This window comes from Castanea sativa, chromosome 11 (assembly GCF_040712315.1).
Source record: "Castanea sativa cultivar Marrone di Chiusa Pesio chromosome 11, ASM4071231v1".
In the NCBI taxonomy this organism is placed as follows: Eukaryota; Viridiplantae; Streptophyta; class Magnoliopsida; order Fagales; family Fagaceae; genus Castanea; species Castanea sativa.
The window spans coordinates 54,898,932-54,921,465 of record NC_134023.1 but is presented as its reverse complement, the minus strand read 5'-3'; the positions used below and the strand labels follow the sequence as shown (position 1 = coordinate 54,921,465).

Here is a 22,534-nt window from a genome sequence, read left to right as displayed (position 1 = left end):
TGAAAAAATTGTACAGCGCCCTTGGAATGTAAACAACCTACGAAGGTATTATTATTAATAAAAAGCACTTTTATCGTTTGTTGTTCAAATTATCAATATTTACTTGGGTTCATCTCTCACAATTTCTAAGTATCAAACAGAAGCTTGGTCATGCATGGTTCTCAGACCACATACCTTGTGGAAATTGATGTCTTATTAAGTATCAAACAGAAACTTGGACATGCATGGTCCTCGGACCACATGCCTTGTGGAAATTGATATCTTATCATTTGTTAAACGGAAAATTAGTTATGTCGGGTCCACAAACCTTCTACTTTGATGAAATTAACATTTCAAGTTACAATTTCTAAGTATCAAACAGAAACTTGGTCATGCATGATCCTCGGACCACATACCTTGTGAAAAATGATATCTTATCATTTGTTAAACAAAACCTTAGTTATGTCGGTCCACAGACCTTCTACTTTGGTGAAATTAACATTTCAAGTTATAATTATTAAGTATCAAACAGAAACTTGGTCATGCATTGTCCTCGGACCACATACCTTGTGGAAATTGATATCTTATTAAGTATCAAACAGAAACTTGGACATGCATGGTCCTCGGGCCACACGCCTTGTGAAAATTGATATCTTATCACGTGTTAAACAGAACCTTAGTTATGTCGGGTCCACAGACTTTCTACTTTGGAAAAAATTAACATTTCAAGTTATAATTTCTAAGTATGAGATAAAAACTTGGACATGTATGGTCCTCAGACCACATGCCTTTTAAAAATTGACATCCTACTCGCTATAGAAAGGACGTTTGGTTATGCTGGATCCTTGAACCTTCTATTTTGAGGATATTGGCAAAAACCATATCACATTAGTATTGAGGTGTTGATGAAACACTTGGATTGCTTTATGCCCCAAATGAAATTCTAGGTTAGGTTTTTGATTGTATATTGCTGTGTCACATATGTTATGCTTTTGAGGCGTGATTAGCAAAGTATAAACCAAGTATGTGTACTTCTACTTAAGGTCATAACAAATTGAAGTATTACGAGTAGAGTTAGCTGTTCCAATCATTCATTTTTGTGCTGATGAGCATTCTTATACTAAAATTGCAAGTCAAATGAAAATTAAATCGGAGAGTTTCTCATTAATTACTGTTAATGTATATTCCAAGCAGAAAATTTAAAGATTTGTTACATAGCAAAAAAAAAAAAAAAGGAGAGAAGTCCTGACTAGCCTAGACCCTAAGCTTTTAAAGGGGGGTTCCGCTTTGAAATGATGGCAGCCTCTGTGTGTTTCAGCTGTACTTCAAATGAGGACTGTGCTTATTTTCTCTTGTCTATTGCCATAGGTGGAGGGGCATTAGGCTCGGCGCTTTGGCTCAAAGCCTTCTCGGCACCTTTACCTTGTTCCTTCTCTTTATTGGAACTCGTAGGTTCTGTAGAAGTAGGAATGGGCTCTAGGATCATAGGAGGGAGCATGGAAGGTGTTGTCTCAGGGGCAGGGGCGATAGGAGGAAGGTCTTCTATCTCCTAGATGTCTAGAGGAAGCCAAATGTTATCGGGCTTAATCCCTGCCACATTTAAGGCTTCCCCCTAAACTTGCTGGCAATACTCTCGGCACAGCCCGACGACCTCCTCAGTTAGCTGGTTTTCTGTCACCACTACCCCTTCCTTGTAAGCGGCCTTCTTTGCGGCCTCCATGGAGTCCTTGAAGGTACGAGCCTCGCCCTTCATCCTAGCAAGCTCCTTCTTTAAGTCGGAGTGTTCCTGTTGAGCTTTGGATAACTCTTCATCCTTTTGACGAAGAAGCTTGCGTTGCCCCTCCACCTGGGTCCTCATTGTCTTCAGGCTAGCCTCGGCACCGTCCTTCTCCCTCTTTAGCTCCACTAGCTGTGTGGTTAGCTTCTCATTTTGCGTGAGAGCTTGGCCTAAGGACTTTTCGGTCTCCTGCCTAAGTTCTAGTTCAAGTCCAGCCTTCTTCCGAGAATCCTCCACCCACTTCTCGGTAGCAAAGATTTCCTAGATGGCCTGTGGTGAAATATCAAAATGAATGCACTATTAGTAACATAAGTCTCAAATACATGAGAATATTTTTTACGATAAGACTCAAATACTTACCAAAGCCAAGTCCCTTTTTAGTGAAAGGAACAGATGCGGCTGATTCATTTTGTCCAAGGCATCCATGTCCTTGGGCAGAAGAAGGGGACGTTCTAAGGCGTCGGCCAGGTGAAGGGAATGGCCTTGCTGGAACGCCCTTATACTAGACTGGGAGGAGATTGGTGCCCCGTCCAGTTTGAGCTCGGGAGACCAGTTAGCCGGGGCACGTCGTACCTCAGCAAGGTCCCTGTTCTCCCCGCTTTCCATTGAGGAGGCACATCCCTTTCCCTTGCTAGGTTTTGGTTATTGTTGTTATTGTTGTTTCAACTTCTTCTACCTCTCCGCATCTGTATCCTTGGCCTCGCTCTAACTCTTCTTCTTAGGCTCCACAACGGGAGGCTTAGGATCGGAGGGAGGAGGGGGTGGGGGCAAGGACAGAGGGACTTGCGACCCACCTGTTGCCCTTTGAGAGACTCTTGCGCCCCTCTTGTGCATTAGCTGCTTTAAAGTGTCCATGCTTTCTTCTTCTTCGAAGCTGGAGTTAGGCTGGGTAATCACCAGACCTTGTATCCCCGAAGTCTCGGCGGGCGCGTCTTCCTTGTCCAAGAGAATGACAAGTGGATCTCCTCAGGGCCTTTCAACGTCCTCGAGTTAAAATTGGTCTATCTCCTCATTCAACGAGTGTTGCGAGGCTGCTTGCTCTTCTCGGACAGCGGTCGTCTAGGAGTGCGTCGAAAGGGGAATTGTTGCAATAGGGCATGTGTCCAGAATGGTGGTGGGGTTGTCTGGGAGTTCGCGGTTGGAAAGGAAGCCTGGTCTTGCCACGTCCATCCTTCTGCATCGCCTATCTCCCGCAATGATTGCGTTGTCAATTTCTTGGAAGTCCACTGATATGGGGTCGTATCCCAATATCAGGTGGGCAGCCCTCACCTGTAGGTCCTCACTGGCGAATACTTCGGAGCAGAGGACACGTTTCAAGTCAACAACGTTGCAAAGGCTCAGGCGTGGGCGTACGTGTTGCTTATCTGTGAGAAGAGGCATCCGAGAAGACGAACATGGTTAGATTAGTGATAAACATAAAGACCAGAAGTAATAGTGTGCAATAAGAATTAAAACAGTAAAAGCAACGGGATTGAATCACTGGTTAAGGAATTTAACTCCTAAGGAGTCACACCTGGCTCTCCCTATTTGGCTGGGCAGTGAGGACCGTCATACTAGTTTCCTGGGGCGATGAGTTAGTCATCCTTCATGCCTTTGTTGGATTTAGGAAGATAGGAAATCAGTCTAACTATACTAGACTGGGATTTAATGTAATATCCTACATTTTTGAGTTTATGGCACTCGTACATATAGGCAATATCGTGCCATGTGAGGTTTAGACCCATTTGCTCGTTCAGAGCGTCGACACTACCTAAGACCCTAAATACGTTTGGTGCGCATTGGTCTGGGCATAACCTATGGTTGCGAAGGTATTCACTGGTCATGTTTCTAATGGGGAGAGTCATCCCACCTTCTATGAAGGCAATCATGGGAATGATGACTTCTCCTGCTCTCCTAGCGTTACCTACGGCTTCTACTAGGCAGTATCTTAAGCCTATGTCATTGGGAATTTGGTACTTGGCCCTAAAACCCTCCATACCAGCGTCAGAATCTACCAAACACTTAAATCTACCCATTTGGGAGAAACGAAAATGAGAGTTTAAAGAAGAAAAGAGGTTTAGATGATGGCCGAGGACAAAAGTCAAGAAGGAATGAATAAAGAAAAGTAAGGACTTACAAGAGTTGATTATGCGATACTTCACGAGCTTCTAGAGAGAAAAGCTAATGATTGACACTTAGATACGATTGATTTCTGAAGAAATGAATGAAGGCGCGGGTTTCCAGGCGTTTTTACGTGCGGAAGGCGGCCTCGAAATTAAAATTGTCCCGCTCAAATTTTTAGAGCTAATCTAGGCCGTTGGACACGCATCCCACCGTTGAACGTGGGGAACAGGATGTAACTTGCGGTCATAAATGCACGCGTTTTGGGTTTCGAAGCGTCAGAAGCGTTTTCAAGAAGCGAAAAGACCCACACACGCGTGGCGGTTTACAAAGCGTGTGGGAGGTATGCTGGTCGGATCAAAACTCTATTTCTCTCCTTGGATGGGAGGAGCAAATAAAGTTTTGAGGGGCTATTGTAGGGGGTAAAAACTCTTGAATAAACATTTGGGCTTTGGTCCTGGTTGACTGGTACCAGTTTGTTTTGATCGGGGCCTCTAGGCCCACAAGTCAGTCTACACTGCAGAGGTCCGAGGAGTTGTCTAAGGAGGAATGTCTCCTCGGACAGGCTCGAAAATGACCCTGGGACTTGCTAAAGGGGTTATGAGCAAGTTTTTGGAAAAACTAATGGGTAAGAGGGCGATCCAAGCACTCTTTTAGAAGCAAGGATGTGTGAGAAATATCTGAGGAAAAAGCTGCTACCACCACATTAAAAACTCTGCATCTACGTCCCTGGCCGCATTAATGGTGAAATGACCTCTGAATAGTAGAGTTTAGCCTTCTTGCTATTGTTTGAAGACTTCAAGAAGGTGATGGATGTGACAAGTATCTAAGAGGAAGATTTGTATGACACGTGGATGAACCAGTGAGGGAGAAGAAGTATATAAGGAGGCGAGAGAGGAAAGAGAAGGGGATCGACACTTGCTATTGAGAAATAGTAGGAATTAAGTATTGTAAACTTTGTCATAGAAAGAGAATATATATGAAAATCGTCCTTGACTTACGTCCGAGGAGGTCCCTTTATCATATTTGTTTATCATTTGCACAGATTGTAGCAGTCCAGCCTGCTAATCGAACTTCCAACATCCCGGACCTAGACTTCTAAATCCATACTCTACAAATTTAATTGTATAAGACTCATTGGGCCTGAGCCCAACATTTGTTTTTGGGTCCAGGTACAATTGCGCGCTTACATATATAGTGTGATCAAATCATGAATGTTTGGTGCCAACCAGTTAAACTAGGTAAAACTTATTGAAAAATAGGAGATAACTCTGCACTGCATATCATATATTGTGTGGGAATTCAATTAGTATTGTTAATAAATAAATAGATAATAGAAATAGAAATAGATTTGGAAAGTTTTTGTGTGTTAATGGGTTTTGTTATTGGTTTCCGAATTCATTTGGGCTTGGATTCTTTTTTATGAATTTTATTTTGGGTTTTTGGGTTGGCTGATGGTATAATTTTATTTTGGGCTTGTCTTGGGTTGGGTTTAATGAAGGATTTTCGAACGGGACCATGTAAGTTTTGGGTTACAATTAGGCGTTGGGTTCCAAAATGCTTCCTTTCAAAGAATATTTAAGTTTGCCAAGGACGTGCGTGAACGTGGAGCCACACTTGAAAGTGATTCTAAGTTGGCGTGCATGGCCCTGAAAGGTACGTACTACGTACAAACGATGCCTCATCCAAACACTACTTTTTTTTCCCTTGCTTAATTTGAATGTAGCCAGTTTAATTGATCAATAAAATTGCATAGTGTCTTTGAACGTGTTATCTATATTATTATTTAAGGGGCTTTTCTTGTTTGGATTCCTTAATTTTAATGCCTAAAATACCCTCAAATTCAATTATTTGTAAAATTTAAATAATAGGGTTAGACATGTAAAATTATGAATTCAAAAACTCCTAAATTCTAGTAAAATATAAAATAAAAAAAACATTTTACAAACTATTTGCTCCTTGAATAACTGACTCCCACTCTTCAAACACCATACACAACCATCTGTCCATCCCACTAACTTCCCACTAAATCAAAATCTGGATCAGTTACTACTTTTATATCTCTATCTCCCCCACTTTTACCTGCTCTTCTACTCACTTTGCAATTCCAAATAATTTCATTCCACTCCTATTTTAGATTCAGTTTTCACCTTGCACATGTTACTCCATTACTCTAGAGAAAAATTAGAATGAATTATACGGCTGGTGACTCACCAATCTATCCTTCCATCAAACAATTTTAAAGAATTTTCTTTAACTCTTGCCTTTTCAACCAGAGCCCACAATAATGGTGAGCAATTTCTAAGATCCCCAGAATTGCACATTTCCCATTGTTTGGATTTTTCCTAAGTTACTTTCATCAAATTAACTACATTTATAAATGAAAACTAAAACTTTGAAAACATGCAATAGGAATCGACTGAGAAATGCATACGAAGGTTAGTAATGCAAAACTTGATTTAACTATTATGTATTTGTTTTTATGTTGATGTGTTATTGGTTCTTTTCCATGTAGCCTTTTCAAATTGAATATAAATGACCTGCTCTTAATGAAAAATGCCAGAAATTATGATACTGTTTCAACAAAAGAGAAATTCATTCATGCTAAGATATTCCTCTAACAAAATAGGTTTCTAGCCTTGGGTACATGCCAATAAAAAATGGCACAAAAATTATAGTCTTATCTAAAGGTGAATAAAAAGTTATCTTTAAATGATTTTTTTTTTCTTTTCTTAATAAAATAATGTCATTGGAATTATAGTAAACTACATATTAATGATTATGTCATATGTTTGTTTCTGCTAATCGATTGTTTATATTGGCAGGTGTTAAGTCTTTCAATTGTTCTATGTCTATGTCTATCACGGAAATCTCAACTGCAAAGAAGTTATGACTGGAGTTATGAGTCATGCTGTACATTTTTTTTCTCCCAAAAATGCTATATCTACAATATTTTTACAACAAATCCTAGGTGACACTTAGGATTTGTTGTGAAAATGTTATAGACGTAATACTTCTCTTTTTTTTTTGGTAGTAAGGTGAAATATTTATTCCATAAATTTTAGTTTTTCTTAGTAAGAATTTGTTCCATAAATTTACATACGAACATATGTTTTCAATGCTATATCGGTGTTCATTTTTTGGAGTGACTCTCATGACACTTTTGGTCATATTAGTAGTTTAAAATACATAAATATTAATTAGCCTCTGACCACGGGCGTGAGTGGCTCTTCTATTTTTTGGTAAATATTAATAATTTTCATCTATTATAAATTGAGATTACTACATTTTTTAATCACAAAAATACCTAGGGGTGTGATGAGCGTTTGTACCAAATATCAAAATTATTAACCTTTCTCCATGCATAACACTCATCACACTCCTAGATATTTTTGCGATTAAAAAATGTACTAATTTCAATTTATAATGGATGCAAATTATTAACCTTTACCAAAAAATAGAAGAGCCTTTAAGCACTCGCGTACTTAAAAGCTAGTATATTTTAATTGATAAAGTGGAAGAGAGATAGGAAGAAGAGAGAGGGAGAGTTGTATTGGAATATATTATCTATATTATTATTTAAGGGGCTTCCCCTATTTGGATTCCATATTTTTTAGTTCAAAAATATCCATACACCCTTATGTTTAAGTAGAGATAAAACTAAAGGACAATTAAGTAAAAATGCAACTCTAACTCCCACTAAAATATTGCCTAAAAATTAGGACCACTCTCTTATTAATTTTTAAATTGATTTTCACTTTTAAATTATATTTTCAAAATAAAAATTATATATATATATAAAATAAAAAAATACAGTTTTTTTTTTCTGCAAAATAGGATCACTTTAAAAAAAAAAAGCCTCATCGCACGTGCGAAGCGCGTGTGATGAGGCTAGTATTGATGATGGTTTTCAAGTTCTAAATTAATTCTTACGAATAAGTTTTGAACAAGTTTTGTAGTTGGTATGTTTTGAGAAATTGTTCGGCCATATGAATAATGTTCAGTAATCCTCGCATTCAATAATATTGTGCTATGTGTGATAGTTTGTTGTGTTAGATCATAAATTCCTAATCATTAAACCAATCATACATTTTCAAAAAAAAAAATCCTTATAATTGGAATGGTGACTAGGATTTGACTCAATAAATTATCACACATTGTCACAATTTTATTGAGTGGAAAGATCACTAGCTATTGTTGATGTGGTCTTTCTAGTAGAGTGAATAAATTATCACTCATGACACAATAATATTGAGTGAGAGAACTACTAAGTATTGCTAACGTGGTGATCGTCCTAGAAGGGTGAATAATTTCTTGGTGTCTCTCATGCCAAAAATATTTTTCTTTTTGCCCTCAAATACAAGAAACTTGCCTTAGAATTGATACAAGTTGATGGCCATATTGAATAAGAGTTCAAATATCACTTTGCCTTAAGCCTAGATTGAGACCTACATTTAACACGGCCAATTTGAGTCCTATTTAGATAATGCGACATGAACCACCCTATGCAAATGAGCCCATCTTAATGGCATTTTTTTCTCTCGTAATAAAAGGCTGAAGGTGAATTCATGAGTTCAAAAACCGTGTGAACTAGCCATTATTATCTACCCTCGTTTACAAAGAGTACTACGTGGTTTCTTGTTGTTATTGTTAGCCGTTTCTACTCTGTACCACGGACCTACCTTGGTCTTCCAACATGATAAATAATAGCTATTTGTTTCCTAAAATTCTATTTAGCTGTACAAGGCCGATTGATATAAGCACAATACAGCACAGTTGCAGCGGTAGATATGTATCGAGAAGATTGCTATATGTAGAAAAGCTTCAAATGTTTGGTCGCTTTTACGCTTCTCTAGTTTTCTTTACAGCAACTTCCCAGCCTAACAAGACTCTCAAAGAGTCATTTGCATAATTTACACTTTCTAAATACTAATACACTTGAGCAGCAAAAATATAATATGGCATTTGTACTATCTTAAATCTATAGAGTCTTAACGATCTTCTCGCCGAACTGCGTTGGGATCAGAGAACATGTCCATCATCATCTTTTCGGGTGATTCATCCCAACTTCCAAATGTTTTCAAGTCAACCTGCAAGAGGAGCGAATAAACATAAGATTTATGTCATCTATACGTAACTTTCAAATGCAAAATTCAAAAGCATACAAGATGCCTTAATCTGATCTAGGCAGGTTACCTTTCGTCTTTGCTCTGTGAAAAGCTCCTCTCTTCTTGTATGAACTCTGCACTTCCTTAGCTGCTTTCCCACCTAATCCCCAAACTTCAATTTCCGAAATCAAAGCTTCAACAGGTAGGAACCCCTGAAATACATTAATTCACATTTGTAAATACATAGTGAAGCTTTGACTGGGGTATAAGATGGTCTTGCCAATGCATAGATTGCATAGTATTGGAGACCACTTTTCTTAGTGAATTCCAATGTAACCTTTATAATATGCATGATGGATACTTTTAGTTTTATCTTATAAGTCAAGAAAGAAAATATCAGATCAGAGATCAAAACTAATTACATTAAGTAGTCTATTTTCTTGAAACATCAATACAAGTTGAAATGGAGGGGAAAACAGTATTTAAGCCAGACATAGGGTAAATAACGTAAATGACATATGAAAAACTAAAACAATTCTTCATATATATATATATATATATATATATATATATATATATATATATATATATAATTATATTTTATTTTATTATTATTAAAATGTGAGAAATAACAGACAAAACTAAACAATTTTAGATCCAGAGCTTTTTCTGTAATAACTTAAAAACTAGCATTTGAATCCATTGAAATATTGGTCTCAAAACTTTCAAACCTTACAATTGTACCTGATCTGGGAAGAGGGAACCAAGTTGGTAAGTTTTGTCAGTGGCATGATGGCGAATGGTAACTCCAGCAAAATCTTCATCGACAAAGACTCTCTCATTTCCCATAGTTCCTCCAAATGCAATTCCGACAGGCTTATGCTGTCGTTCATATACTTTACCAGTAGGATGCAAGTGGCTATACACAAAGTTCTTTTGTTCCCTGTCAATGATTAGATATGTCACTGGACTTGCTCAGTTTTTCTGGCAAAATACTACAAAGGAAATGGACCTATGTTATATACCAGCAGACGGAAACACATGGAAGACAGGACTTATAGCATGCATATAGACTTCTTGAGCTTCCATAGAACAGATCCTTATTTTCAAAACCATTCTCTGTAAGTGCACCAATGATCCATTTTTTAACATTGGTACTACCCCCATGAGCATCTTCTTTACTTGCAGGCACCAACGTTAGCAATGGACCTTTATATCCTCCAATATTATACCAGAATCTATTTAAGCCTCTCCCGTGAAGAGATGACCTACAAAGTCATAGAAAATAACGGCTAATCAAGCAATTCTACATATGCATTTGTGTCTAAAAAAGTATGAAGTAAGATATCCTAGTCAACTTAACAATTTTATCATCACCCATTTGAAATGAAGTTCAGATAAAGACAACAATAAGATTATTTTCAAACCACGTGATGCCTGCATTCCAAACATATAGGTTTCTAAAATAGAATAGATAATTTTCTGTGAAGATCGTAGCCACAAAATGAAGAATGCATGAATATGATATTGAAATATGCATCATGAACGATAAATGTTGTATCCAATGCAAAAAGCTTCTATTATGTTTGCTAAAGTATACTTGTACTTTGAAAAAGTAAGAAAAAGTGAGGTTTTAAAAAATTGTACATAAAAGTTAATAACTACTAAACAAGCAATTCTATATGTGCATTTGTGGCTAAACAAGTATGAAGTAAGATATGGTAGTCAATCTAACAATTTTATCATCATCCATTTGAATTGAAGTTCAGAAAAGAAAACAATAAGATTATTTACAAACCACACAATGCCTGCATTCCAAATAAAGGTTTCAACAAAAGAATAGATGTGAAAGTTGTAGCCACAAAATGAAGAATGCATGAATATGATATTGAAATATGCACCATGAACAATAAATGTTGTATCCAATGCAAAAGGCTTCCATTATGTGGGGCATCATAAACAATAATGATCAAATTTTAAGAAGCCACTGCTAAAACTCTATTCTAAATTTAAACTTGGTTGTCAGCATTACTAGGCTGGTGGCTGTTTGTTGTTGCCAGCCACATATTCCTACAACAAGCAAAAAAAAAGAAAAAGTGAAGTCCCGTAAGGATGAAACTAACAGAAAATTTCATGTATCTATCAATTCCAATTTCAATTGGACAGAACTCCGCATATTTGACAGAATCTGGAAGCTAAATGGTAGAAGACGTAACACCTCAGGCAACAGTCAACTAAAATTTTTAAAAGAAATTTAATTTCTCATATGGAACATTCACCCGTATTTAATGAATCTAAAGACCATCAACAGTGTCAAGCAGGAACCGGCACAAAATATTATCGCATAGTTTAATCAATAAAAGATCAACGTTTAAGATGACAAACTGATAAAGAAGTTTTCCATCCATTCCATCACCATCGCTCGGAAAGCATAATTGCAAGATCTCTTCACTTATGGTACTTCTTTGTGTGAGGGAAATTGCTCATGCCCTTCCACAGGTTAAAAGATTAGAAATGCATGACTTAGTTGAGGAAAGAGGCCGAAAAGTTTTACTTCACAATCAATATTTGCAAACAAGTTCTGTTTGGTCAGTTTTCTTCTAACAGTCACTGAGGCTGAATTGGAGGTGTACTCTCTGAACAGATAAGATGAGATTTTTGGTTGGTTGTGCCCTGCTGCATGGTCTTCATATCTCGTAACGGATCCACCTTAGTAGCAGATTCTTGTTGTACAGTAGGATAAAAGTTTCCAGGATGGTTCATATGTTGAGGTTTCAATAGCATCTTGATTAGTTGTTCTGAGCATATATTAGGTATCGGGTATGGAAGATCCCCATTTCCATTATCAGGAACCCGGACAAGGGGTCTTTTAACCATATTTCCCCATTCGGTTTCTGTTCCTGGTAGCATAAAAATGGCCATAAGATTGATATTTAACAAACCTGAACAGTAAGAAACACTGAAAAGATAAGCTTACCCAAAAATCCAGAGTGAAACGGGCGTTTGAGACCTGAAGTCAGAGAAGGAAAAATGAAAAGACTTTCGGGAGTCTCAACCTCCCACGGACTAACCCTATTCTGTTTATCACAACACCCTGGCTCATCCCACTCCACCTGTTAATGAAATAGGAATATGTAGTTTAACTGCTAGACTATCACAAGACAAAATAGTTTTTGGCTTCTTTTACTTCACAGGAACAACAAAAAACATCAATATGAAAGAACCAGTTGGTTATTTAGCTATATTAATAAGTATCTAGTCCACCTGAAGATTTCTCCACTTGGAACCAGGCCACCTCAGTGGATCTAAGTCACTAATGCCAACTATTGTACCCATATACCTGTAGAAAAGAAGAAAGATGTCAACCCTTTTCTGCATATTCAAGAAATGAACTCATGATAATAACATTGGCAACAATATACCTTTGTCATGCAAAAAAAAAATGTATTAAATTTTTATTGTCCACTAGATTATAAATTAACAAATATAAAATAGTAATTCACCAATATGATTACTCTTTTAGCCAAAACGTAATCACAATACCCACAGGCTATAAATAAGTGTGTAACAGGATCTAGTCATTCAGATAATTACCTTCTCTTTCCGGACTCTTCTGCTTCAAACATCATCCCAAAGCTCATGCCAACAGATAGTTGCGTGCCAAAGACAGATTTACGCATGGAATTTTGACAAAGGGATGACAAATTCTGAAGGACATGCCCTACAAATAAGATAAAATAATGGGAAGGTCAAGTAGTAAGTCAAAATCCAGAGACATGGGGAAAGAACATAGAAACCATAAATAGGTGAAAGATTTCATATTTGTGAACCTTGGGTCGTAGAATATTGTGAATGGGCTTCGATTCGCTGCAGCATGAGCTGCTGCAGCCAGGACACCAATGTGCACGCCATCAGCAGATAATCATGAAACTGGTGAAGGTTTGCACACCTCACACCTAACATTAAATGTGACTTTTCATCCCTGGTTGAATATATTGAAATGCGTGATCAGAAACGGCCATAAATTAGAAAATCATATATGCCCAGGGGCGGCTCCGCTTGGAGCCCAAGGGGTTCATTCCTCCCCCCCCCCCCACAATATAAATTAAATATTTTTTTTTTGACACTCTAAAATAAATAGGAAAAAATGCTCATACACCCCTTAAACTTTGAAGTAGTGATCAAAACACCCTTAAACTTTTTTATTAGCCAATTTACTCCATAAACTTTACATACTTAACAAATTAGTACTTCCTATTAGTGTACTGTCAAAACTAACAGAATGGTCACGTGAGCTTTAAACAAAACAAACTCGTACCCATAATTTGTAACCCGCTGGATTGATGGAAAGAACAAAGAAGAGAAGCAAGGGCTGACCGGATAGAGGATGGCTTCTCTATTATCTCTTCAGGGCTCTAGAAATTCCATTATCACCTCCCACTTGAGACCTCAAATAGCACCACAATTTTCGGATCAGCTCTCTCTCAACCCCACACCATGCAAACCTCTCTACACCTACGCACTACCCAATAGTGGTGTCTCTCACTAATAGTGGTGTCTCTCACCGCCAAAGAACCAACACTCAATACCAATCCCACCCTGAACCTTCTTCATAGTCACAGAGTAATAGGAAGAAGAGCCACTCCCAAGGACAGAGCCAGAGCCAAAAGTTTGGGGGGGCCAAAGTTTGGACTTAAAAAAAAAAAATTTAAATTGCAACTTCAAGAATAATTTGGGGGGGGGGGGGGTCATTTTAACATTTTATCAACTATTTCGGTCAATGGACTCAATGAATATCAAGATAGCGAAAGAATAAAAATCAAGCATAGGACCAACCTTTGTGCCAAACAGAAGAGTAGCCTACGTGTGGGGATGGGAGGATTTTTGTCTAATATTTTGCTCATTAAGAGAGAGAATTTAGGCTAATTTTGGTATTGAGAATCCAAAAGGTGCAGTATGAGAACTTAATTTGGGTTAAAATCAAAAGCTTGTTTTTAATTCTTTTTGTTTCGTTTCATTCAATTGCTCTGTTCCTTGTATATATAAGCAGAGTTGTACTATTCCTATTCATTCAACGTCAAATTTCTCTCATCTTCATCTCTGAGTTTCGCTTCTGACATGAGATGGCAAATAGCATATACATGGTGGGGTGTTGTTACGGAAGGGGGCGGTCATAACACAACTCCGTCCCTGGCCACTCCAATGAGCAAAAGATGAATGACGATTAGCTTAAAAATGAAAATGAGAGTGAGCCACCAAATGTTTATTTGATGGGTTTGTGTGGGGAAGGCAACATTGAACAAGTTGTGGAGTATATGGGTCAAGGTGTTTGCGCTGATTATGGTGTTTTTTTGTGCATTGTTGTGTTCGTTTGGGGATTTCAAGTTGTAAGAGGGTCAATGTGTTCTTGAAATGTTCCCTGTCAATCTGGTCAGACCTGGCTTCTCTTCTTTCCATCAATCCAGAGGGTTACAAATTAAGGGGTATGAGTTTGTTTTTTTAAAGCTCACGTGGGTCTCACATGATCGTTCCGTTAGTTTTGACAGTACACTAACTAGAAGTACTAATTTGGCAAATATGGAAAGTTTATGGAGTAAATTGGCCAATAAAAAAGTTCAGAGGGTGTTTTAGCCACTACTTAAAAGTTTAGGGGGTGTATGAGCATTTTTCCCAAATAAATATTTGAACACCTTAACTTTAGATTTTTTTTTTTTAAACTCAGAAATAAGTTTGAATATGATCACAACAATATCTTAGACATTTTAATCATAAAAAAAAAAACTCAACAACAAACCAATTTGATCTAAATCTGGAAAAACAAATTAATATGCCCAACAACAAAAGTAGATATTTGTTAATTTTAAACTTTAGAAAAAGGCCATTTAGATCTTAATAAATGTGAAATAAGTCAATCAAATGGGAGATCAATGGATGAATAATTGTTTGGTTATGTACATTGAAAGAGATATAGCTTGTAGGATTGATAATGCAAAATATGAAACATAATAGAAAACAATTGTAAAAATCTATGTATTTCGGTTTTTGTTTTTTTTTTGTTTTTTTGTTGTTGTGATGTTGATATATTTAAGTTCTCTTTTGTTTTAAATTTTGTATAATTTATATTTATTATTTACCACCCTAAACTATAATCTGGAGCCGCCACTGTATATGCTAGGTAGAGTTATACACACATGCAACAGACCATCATTCTGACCTTTTTTGTATTTATTCTATTACATAAATAGCCAAAGCAAATGGTAAACAAGACAGCATCACCTGATAAACAAGACAGCATCACTTGCTTTAAGCCTTTTGGCACCAACAAACAAACTCCATCCAGTTGTGAGAAGGTGTCGCTTCAGCTGGCCTAAATAAAAGACAATAATAGCTCATAGTTAGGAAAACAAAATCCAACACATTGCAAATGAATAAACTGGAAAATTATTCAGAATGGAAAGTATATGGTGTAGAATTCCATCTTTTGGATAATTCTGCACCATAAATATTGAATTACTAATATCTTGGACTTTCTCTTAAAGCTAAGCAAGCCAAATTTATGTATATCAACAACCTTACCTCGGTATATGTGGCGAAACGCCCACATGTTATCATGCAAGTCCCAGACAACAAGTTCTTGAGTTGGTGGTTGCATTGTATAATCCTGGAATGGTTATCCATTAGATTTTGAAATTTTGAATACATATGTAAAATATAACACAAATACATCATAGCATGAAAAGGTATGTCAAGTCATCAGCCAAAAATCATTTAAAGCCTCACCAAAGGAGGAAAAAGCTTTTCTGCTGCCCTGCGTGGTACTGAAAAGCCACCATGTGTGCTTGTATCACTTGCAGTTAAAGTTTTGCAGGAAAACTCACTTGGATGTTTGTTGGGCTTGAGTCCAAAGTCTGGTACAAGGAAGATGTCTTTTTCCTAAGCCAAAGGTAATTCATAAATGGAATCAGCATCCAATATCAAGAACTCTTGCAAAATCTACTTAATTATCTAGTTTTCTCGTCCTAGTTTCTACTTGAGACGCTAGAGTGTAGGATCCCATTATCTTCCCCGGAATGATAAAACCTACCCTCTGTTAATCCTCCATAGCAGTAGGGCTTCCCCTGACCTCCGTTCTCCATTACGTGTGGTCTAATCCTTTTCTCCTTTACATTCTCAACCTCCTTATACCCCTATGGAAGATATACTGTACGATTGGAAAAAACTTTCACTAACAAATGAGGGAGATGTTAAGTTAAGTTTGTCGAGATCCAAAAATCTACGAAGCAAAGAGTATGTATTGGCAGCCAAGTTCCTTACAAAAAGAGCCCTTAATGTGGAAGCAATAGGGCGCACTTTTAAACACCTATAGAGAGCCAAAAAAGACCTCAAAGTGCGCAAAGCATGAGATCACATCCTATTGTTTGTGTTTGAACTCAAAGCAGATGCAGAACGGGTTCTATCTAATGAACCCTGGACTTTCGATAAACACGCAGTCCTTCTATAGAGATTTGATGGCTCTACACCACCGAGGTATTTGAGATTTACAAAACTGAAATTGGGTGCAAATACACGATTTTCCGATGTGTATGCTTGATCCAGAGACGACAATTGAAATAGGAGAAACACTCGACCAGGTAACACCATGTGAAAATCCCATTGAGTTGGTAGGGGGTGATTTCTTACATGTTCATGTGGAGATTGATGTATCAAAGCCTCTCTGTCAAGGTCGAAGGATAGCTCTGGAAGATAACGAGGAAATCTGGGTTTCATTCAAGTACGAGAAACTACCTAACTTTTGTTATTGGTGCGGCCTGATTTCACACGATGGGAAGGACTGTGATGTCTGGTTAGCAAGGAAAGAATCAGTGAACACTGAACCCCATGAGTATGGACCTTGGCTGAGAGCTATGCCTTACAATCCAGGGAAAGCGCCTTTCATCGTAGTCACTGGTATAGGTGATGGTTTGGAAGGAGTCTCAAAACCTTCCAAACCGTCTTACGCTGAGAAGCCCACTGCAACGGCAGCCAAACCAATGCAAAATAATACTACAAGACCAAAACTCGGTGAGAACGGAGGCGCTGATCGGGCACAAGTGACGGACATGGAAACCGCTGAAACAGGGGAGCATATCACGCCTAAATCCCGAAATAATAGCATCCCGTTTACTGAGGTAATAGATTCCAATTCAAATTTATCTACTTACCATACTAATCACATTGATTTTGAAATTCAGATACAGGAAATTGATATGGCTTTAGGAGAGTTTGATAGCTGTAACAAACACATGGATAACAATACAGTTGATGCCCCACACGTCTCAGCAACCACTGAGAAGCAGTTAACTCCCTCCTCGCCAGCTCACCCATCACTAATTCAGCAACAAGCACCTCACGTGATAGAGAATTTATCACCTCCCAATCCAGCAAACAAAACATTGAGAACTTGGAAAAAGCTAGCGTGTGATAACATCATGGGGACTGAAATAACATAAGGTCCCACGGCTATAAAAAGAAACAAACAAGAAGATATGGAATTTCTGCCTAAGTTACCTATCAAAAAGCTATAGGTTTCGAAGGGAGAAGGTAAACAAAATTCAATGGTTAAGGCTGCTCAGCAGCCTCGCCAAGCACAATGAGTCTCATAGTATGGAACTGTCGCGGGCTTAAGAATCTGCGTACAGGAAAAGAGCTTGAAGTTTTGATTCGAGCTAAAGATCCCTCCGTCGTGTTTTTAGCTGAAACATGGGCGGATGAATCTAGGCTAAAAGAAGTTGAAAAAAACATTAAATTTGATAATTTGTTCTACGTGGAAAGAAATCCTAGAGGTGGTGGGGGTTTGGCTCTATATTGGAAGAATTCCATTGATGTACATGTAGATTCTTTTTCCAAATATCACATAGACTCAATAATCAGTAAAGGTGGTGATGACGCATGGAGCTTCATAGGTTTTTACGGAGAACCAATAACACACAAGAGAATTGAAGCATGGAATAAACCTCGACTACTCAATAATAGACATGACCTTCCTTGGCTCTGTGCTGGAGACTTTAATGAAATTACAACACTCAAAAAAATTGGGAGGTAATAATAGAAGCCAAGCTCAGATGCAACTTTTCAGGGATGTCATAGACGAATGTGGATTTCTTGATCTTGGGTATATGGGAGATCAATTCACATTGAGAAAGCATTTTACTGATGGACATTCACTATGGGAGAGACTAGACCGTGGGTTAGCTAATCATGATTGGTTCATGAAATTTTCAGGCTTAAAAATTCACCACTTACATTTAGACTCCTCAGATCACTCTCTATTTTGGATCACCCTAGATGGTTTGGATATCCCTTCTTACTCCAAACCATTCAGGTTTGAAGAAATGTAGCTCTCTAATCGTGGATGTTTAGATATTGTAGAGGAGGTGTGGCTGTCAAGGGAAGAAGAGGGTGCTCATGATCATGTCATTTGTAAAATAGATAAATGCGGCAAAGAACTACAAATATGGAATCAGAATTGTTTTGGCAATGTCAGAATGGTGCTGAGCCGAAAAAGAAAGGAATTAAAAGAGGATGAGAAAGTAGCTATGAGATCCTGGAATAACCAGCAGGTCCGAGAATTGAAGAAGGAGATAGTTGAATTGGTTGATAAAGAAAATAGACTTTGGTTCCAAAGATCTAAAATCAGATGGGCAAAATTTGGAGATAGAAATTCAAAATTCTTTCACAGCCATGCTTCACAAAGAAAGAGAAAAAATCTAATCCGAAAATTGAAGGATTCCAATGGTTGTGTGGTTGATAATAATGAGGGCATAGCTAAATGTTTAGTGCAATACTATCAAGACCTGCTACAATCAGCAAACCAGCAACTTTGCACCTCGGCTACAGATTCAATTCAGAGAGTGATTACTGAGGAGATGAACTCCAAGCTCTCATCACGTTTCACTCATCTGGAGGTAAAGCAAGCCATTAACCAAATGGCCCCGCTAAAGGCCCCTGGGCTGGACGGTATGCCACCTCTCTTTTATCAACACTACTGGAATCTTATTGGTGATGATATATCAAATACTGTGTTGCATTATCTTAATTCAGCCACTTTACCTGAACACCTCAATCACACTTTTATTGCCTTAATCCCAAAAAAGAAAAACCCGAAATTTGCATATGAATTTCGATCGATTAGTTTGTGTAATGTTTTGTATAAAATTTTCTCAAAAGTTTTAGCAAACAGACTTAAGAAAATTTTGCCAAATATTATCATTGAGAATCAAAGTGCTTTTACTAAAAGTCGTCTTATTTCTGACAATATTCTGGTAGCTTTTAAGTCTTTATACAGCATGCAGAAACACACAGGGAAGGAATGATATATGGCCATCAAGCTGGACATGAACAAAGCGTATGACAGAGTAGAGTGGCCCTATCTACAATCGGTCATGGAAAAAATGGGGTTCATAGAGCACTGTATCCGCCTCATGATGCTATGTGTCAAAATTGTGACCTATTCCATATTGGTGAATGGGAAACCCAAGGGCATGATCACACCAACAAAAGGTATCAGACAAGGAGACCCTCTATCTCCTTTTCAATTCTTACTTTGTATTGAAGGTCTTAATGGGCTTCTCAATAAAGCTGCTCACCAAGGACATATTAAGGGCTACTCTCTTTGTAAAAATAGCCCACGTTGCTATTTTGCAGGGCCACCATTGAGGAGTGCCACCGAGTGCTGGACATTCTGGATGTTTATGGCAAGTGCTCAAGTCAACAGATTAACCGAAGTAAGACGACAATCTTCTTCAGTAAGTCTACCAATGAAGATATTAGAAATCAAATTAAGTTGGCATTGGGAGTTCTAGAAATTATTCAGTATGAAAGATACTTGGGGCTACCTTCTTTGGTGTGTAGAAACAAAAAGGCAAGCTTCAACTATATAAAGGAACGAGTTCAGAAAAAATTGTAGGGTTGGAAGGAGAAACTTCTGTCACAAGCTGGTAAGGAGATTTTAATTAAAGCAGTTGTTCAAGCTATCCTTACATACACTATGAGCTGCTTCAAACTCCCAGTGGGGATGTGTTCAGAAATTGAGAGCCTAATAAGAAGATTTTGGTGGGGTCAGAAAGGAGAGAGGAGAAAAGTTCACTGGGTGAAATGTGATACACTTTGTCTACCAAAAAAGGAAGGTGGAATGGGTTTCAAGGATTTAGCGAATTTCAATGATGCTCTTTTAGCCAAGCAAGCATGGAGGCTACTTCATAATAAGGACTCCCTATTCTATAGAGTCTTTAAAATGAAGTTCTTTCCAAATTGCAGTATATGGGAGGCCCAAGAATCTAGCTCTGGTTCACATGCTTGGCATAGCATCTTAAAGGGTAGAGATGTCCTACTAAAGGGTGCCAAATGGAGGGTTGGGTGTGGAAAGGCTATTAGCATTTGGAATGATGCATGGCTACCATCACAGGAGCATCCACGGGTCCTATTAGATATTGTACCAGGTTTTAAAGATGGTAGAGTTTCTGATCTCATCAATTCGAGTACAAGAACATGGGATTTAAATTTAGTGCACAAGCTATTGTCTCCTGAAGGAGTTGCATTGGTTCTTAGCATCCCATTGAGTCGGGCTACAAGTTTTTAACTAAACTAACTTCTATGCTAGATCCTACAGGTAACTCATAGCAGTAAAATGAGGTTTGGAAGCAGATTTGGGGGCTCAATGTTCCAAATAAAGTGCGAAATTTCATGTGGCGAGTCTGCAAAGATGCCATTCCAACCAAGCACAACCTGATGACGAGAAAGATCCTAAGAGAAGACAAATGTGAGCAATGCGGTGTGGAGTCCGAAACAACTGCCCATGCACTTTGGGAATGCACCACATTGGATGAGATATGGGAAGCTACTCCATGATTTGAAGACTGAAGACAGCTGGACGCTTCAAACATCCAAGACCTGATCAGAATAGTTCATGAAAAACAGAAGAACTTGGACCTCATGGCTATGGTGATGTGGACGATATGGCATTGACGGAACAAGCTCTGAGTTAGCACAAGCGATTTTCCCAAAGCCCAGGTTTTTCAACAAGCTTCGCAAGCCCTTACTTCTTTCCAACAGAGCCAACAATCCCTCATTAATCACTCAGCAGTTACCCAACCTGAGCACCGTGTCTAGTGGCATCCTCCTCCGGTAAATTGTCTCAAACTGAACTTTGATGAGGCTATTTTTCCGGAGCTGAGCAAGGCTGGTCTGGGAGTGGTAGTCCACAACAATCAAGGAAACGCCATAGCTTCACTGTTAGAACAAGCTCCTTGACCTTTTTCACCAGTTATTGTGGAAGCCATGGCTACTGCGAGAGTGATGACCTTCACACAAGAATTGGGTATTACTGAGTTCATGCTTAAGGGAGACTCAAAAGTGGTGATAAACACTCTCCGAAGCACAGAAGTCTCTCTGTCTACTTTTGGCCATCTCCTTGAGTCAACACGATATACTCTTGTTTCCAACAAATGTATTGCTTTCTCCCATATACGTAGTATTGGTAATAGAGTAGCCTATAACATAGCTAAACATGCTAGACATGTTAGAGGTTTGTCGGTGTGGATGGAGGATATTGCACCATGCCTTTATGATGTACTCTTCACTGATCCCAGTTGATTTTTTAATAAAAGTCATGGTCTTCTTTCACCACCAAAAAAAAAAAATCTTGCAAAATTATTCCTTTTTCTTTTTTGGACAATATATATATATATATATATATATATATATATATATATATATATATATATAATATTTATCAAGACAATATCTAATGGTAACTATACTTACGGTTTTTACAAGTTGAAGACTCATTTGAGCATAAATTTCGTCCGCATCTTTGTCTGCCTATCAAAAAATGTAAAGAAAAGATAAATCATAGATGTTCAAAAGACATTTTTTGCAATTATATCCCTATTTAGGGGATTGAACGCAGATAATAGCCAACAAATACGTACATGCAATGTAACATTTTGAAGTTGGCACATCAATTGAGATGGAAGATTCGGATAGTTGGGAATTTGTGACGTTACCGTCCGTTTGGTGGAAGCAGCTACCTGTTCCAAAAAACAAAATTTACGTTACGTATATTAATTATAATGAGATTGTTGCCAATATCTATCAAGAAAATCACTTCTAAAAAGCTCCCACCACACTTCTTATATTAGATTTGAGACCTTTCTTTTATGATAAAAAGACCTAAATATACAAAAGCCCCAAATCTTGAGTTTCTCATCAACATCAACATTGCAAGAGTTTCTCTGTTCGCTAAGAAAGATTGAGTTTTCTCAATCTTCTCTTAGGCAGTAGAATAGTTTAGTCCCTCCTTCCTGGAAGTGGTCCGTTCTCTAGAGTCAACAAGTTTGCCTCTTGGAGCTAGTGGGTTTTTCTTTCTTCTAGGGCCTTTTGGGAAACAGTTTCTTTCTTCTTGTCTGCTATAACTAATGAAGGATTTAGCAAAAAACTAGGAAAATCTCTCTCTCCATGATAGAGAAGGTTCCAATTTTTCGTTAAAAAACCAGCTACGATCCTCTGAGTTTATCATTGCTGCTAAGTTCTT

The 22,534-nt window shown here is 37.9% G+C and overlaps 1 pseudogene; it reads right to left on the bottom strand.

Moving 5' to 3' along the window:
• Window positions 1–8,847: 8,847 nt before the first annotated feature.
• Window positions 8,848–22,222, bottom strand: LOC142616742 (auxin response factor 5-like; annotated as a pseudogene).
• Window positions 22,223–22,534: the final 312 nt, after the last annotated feature.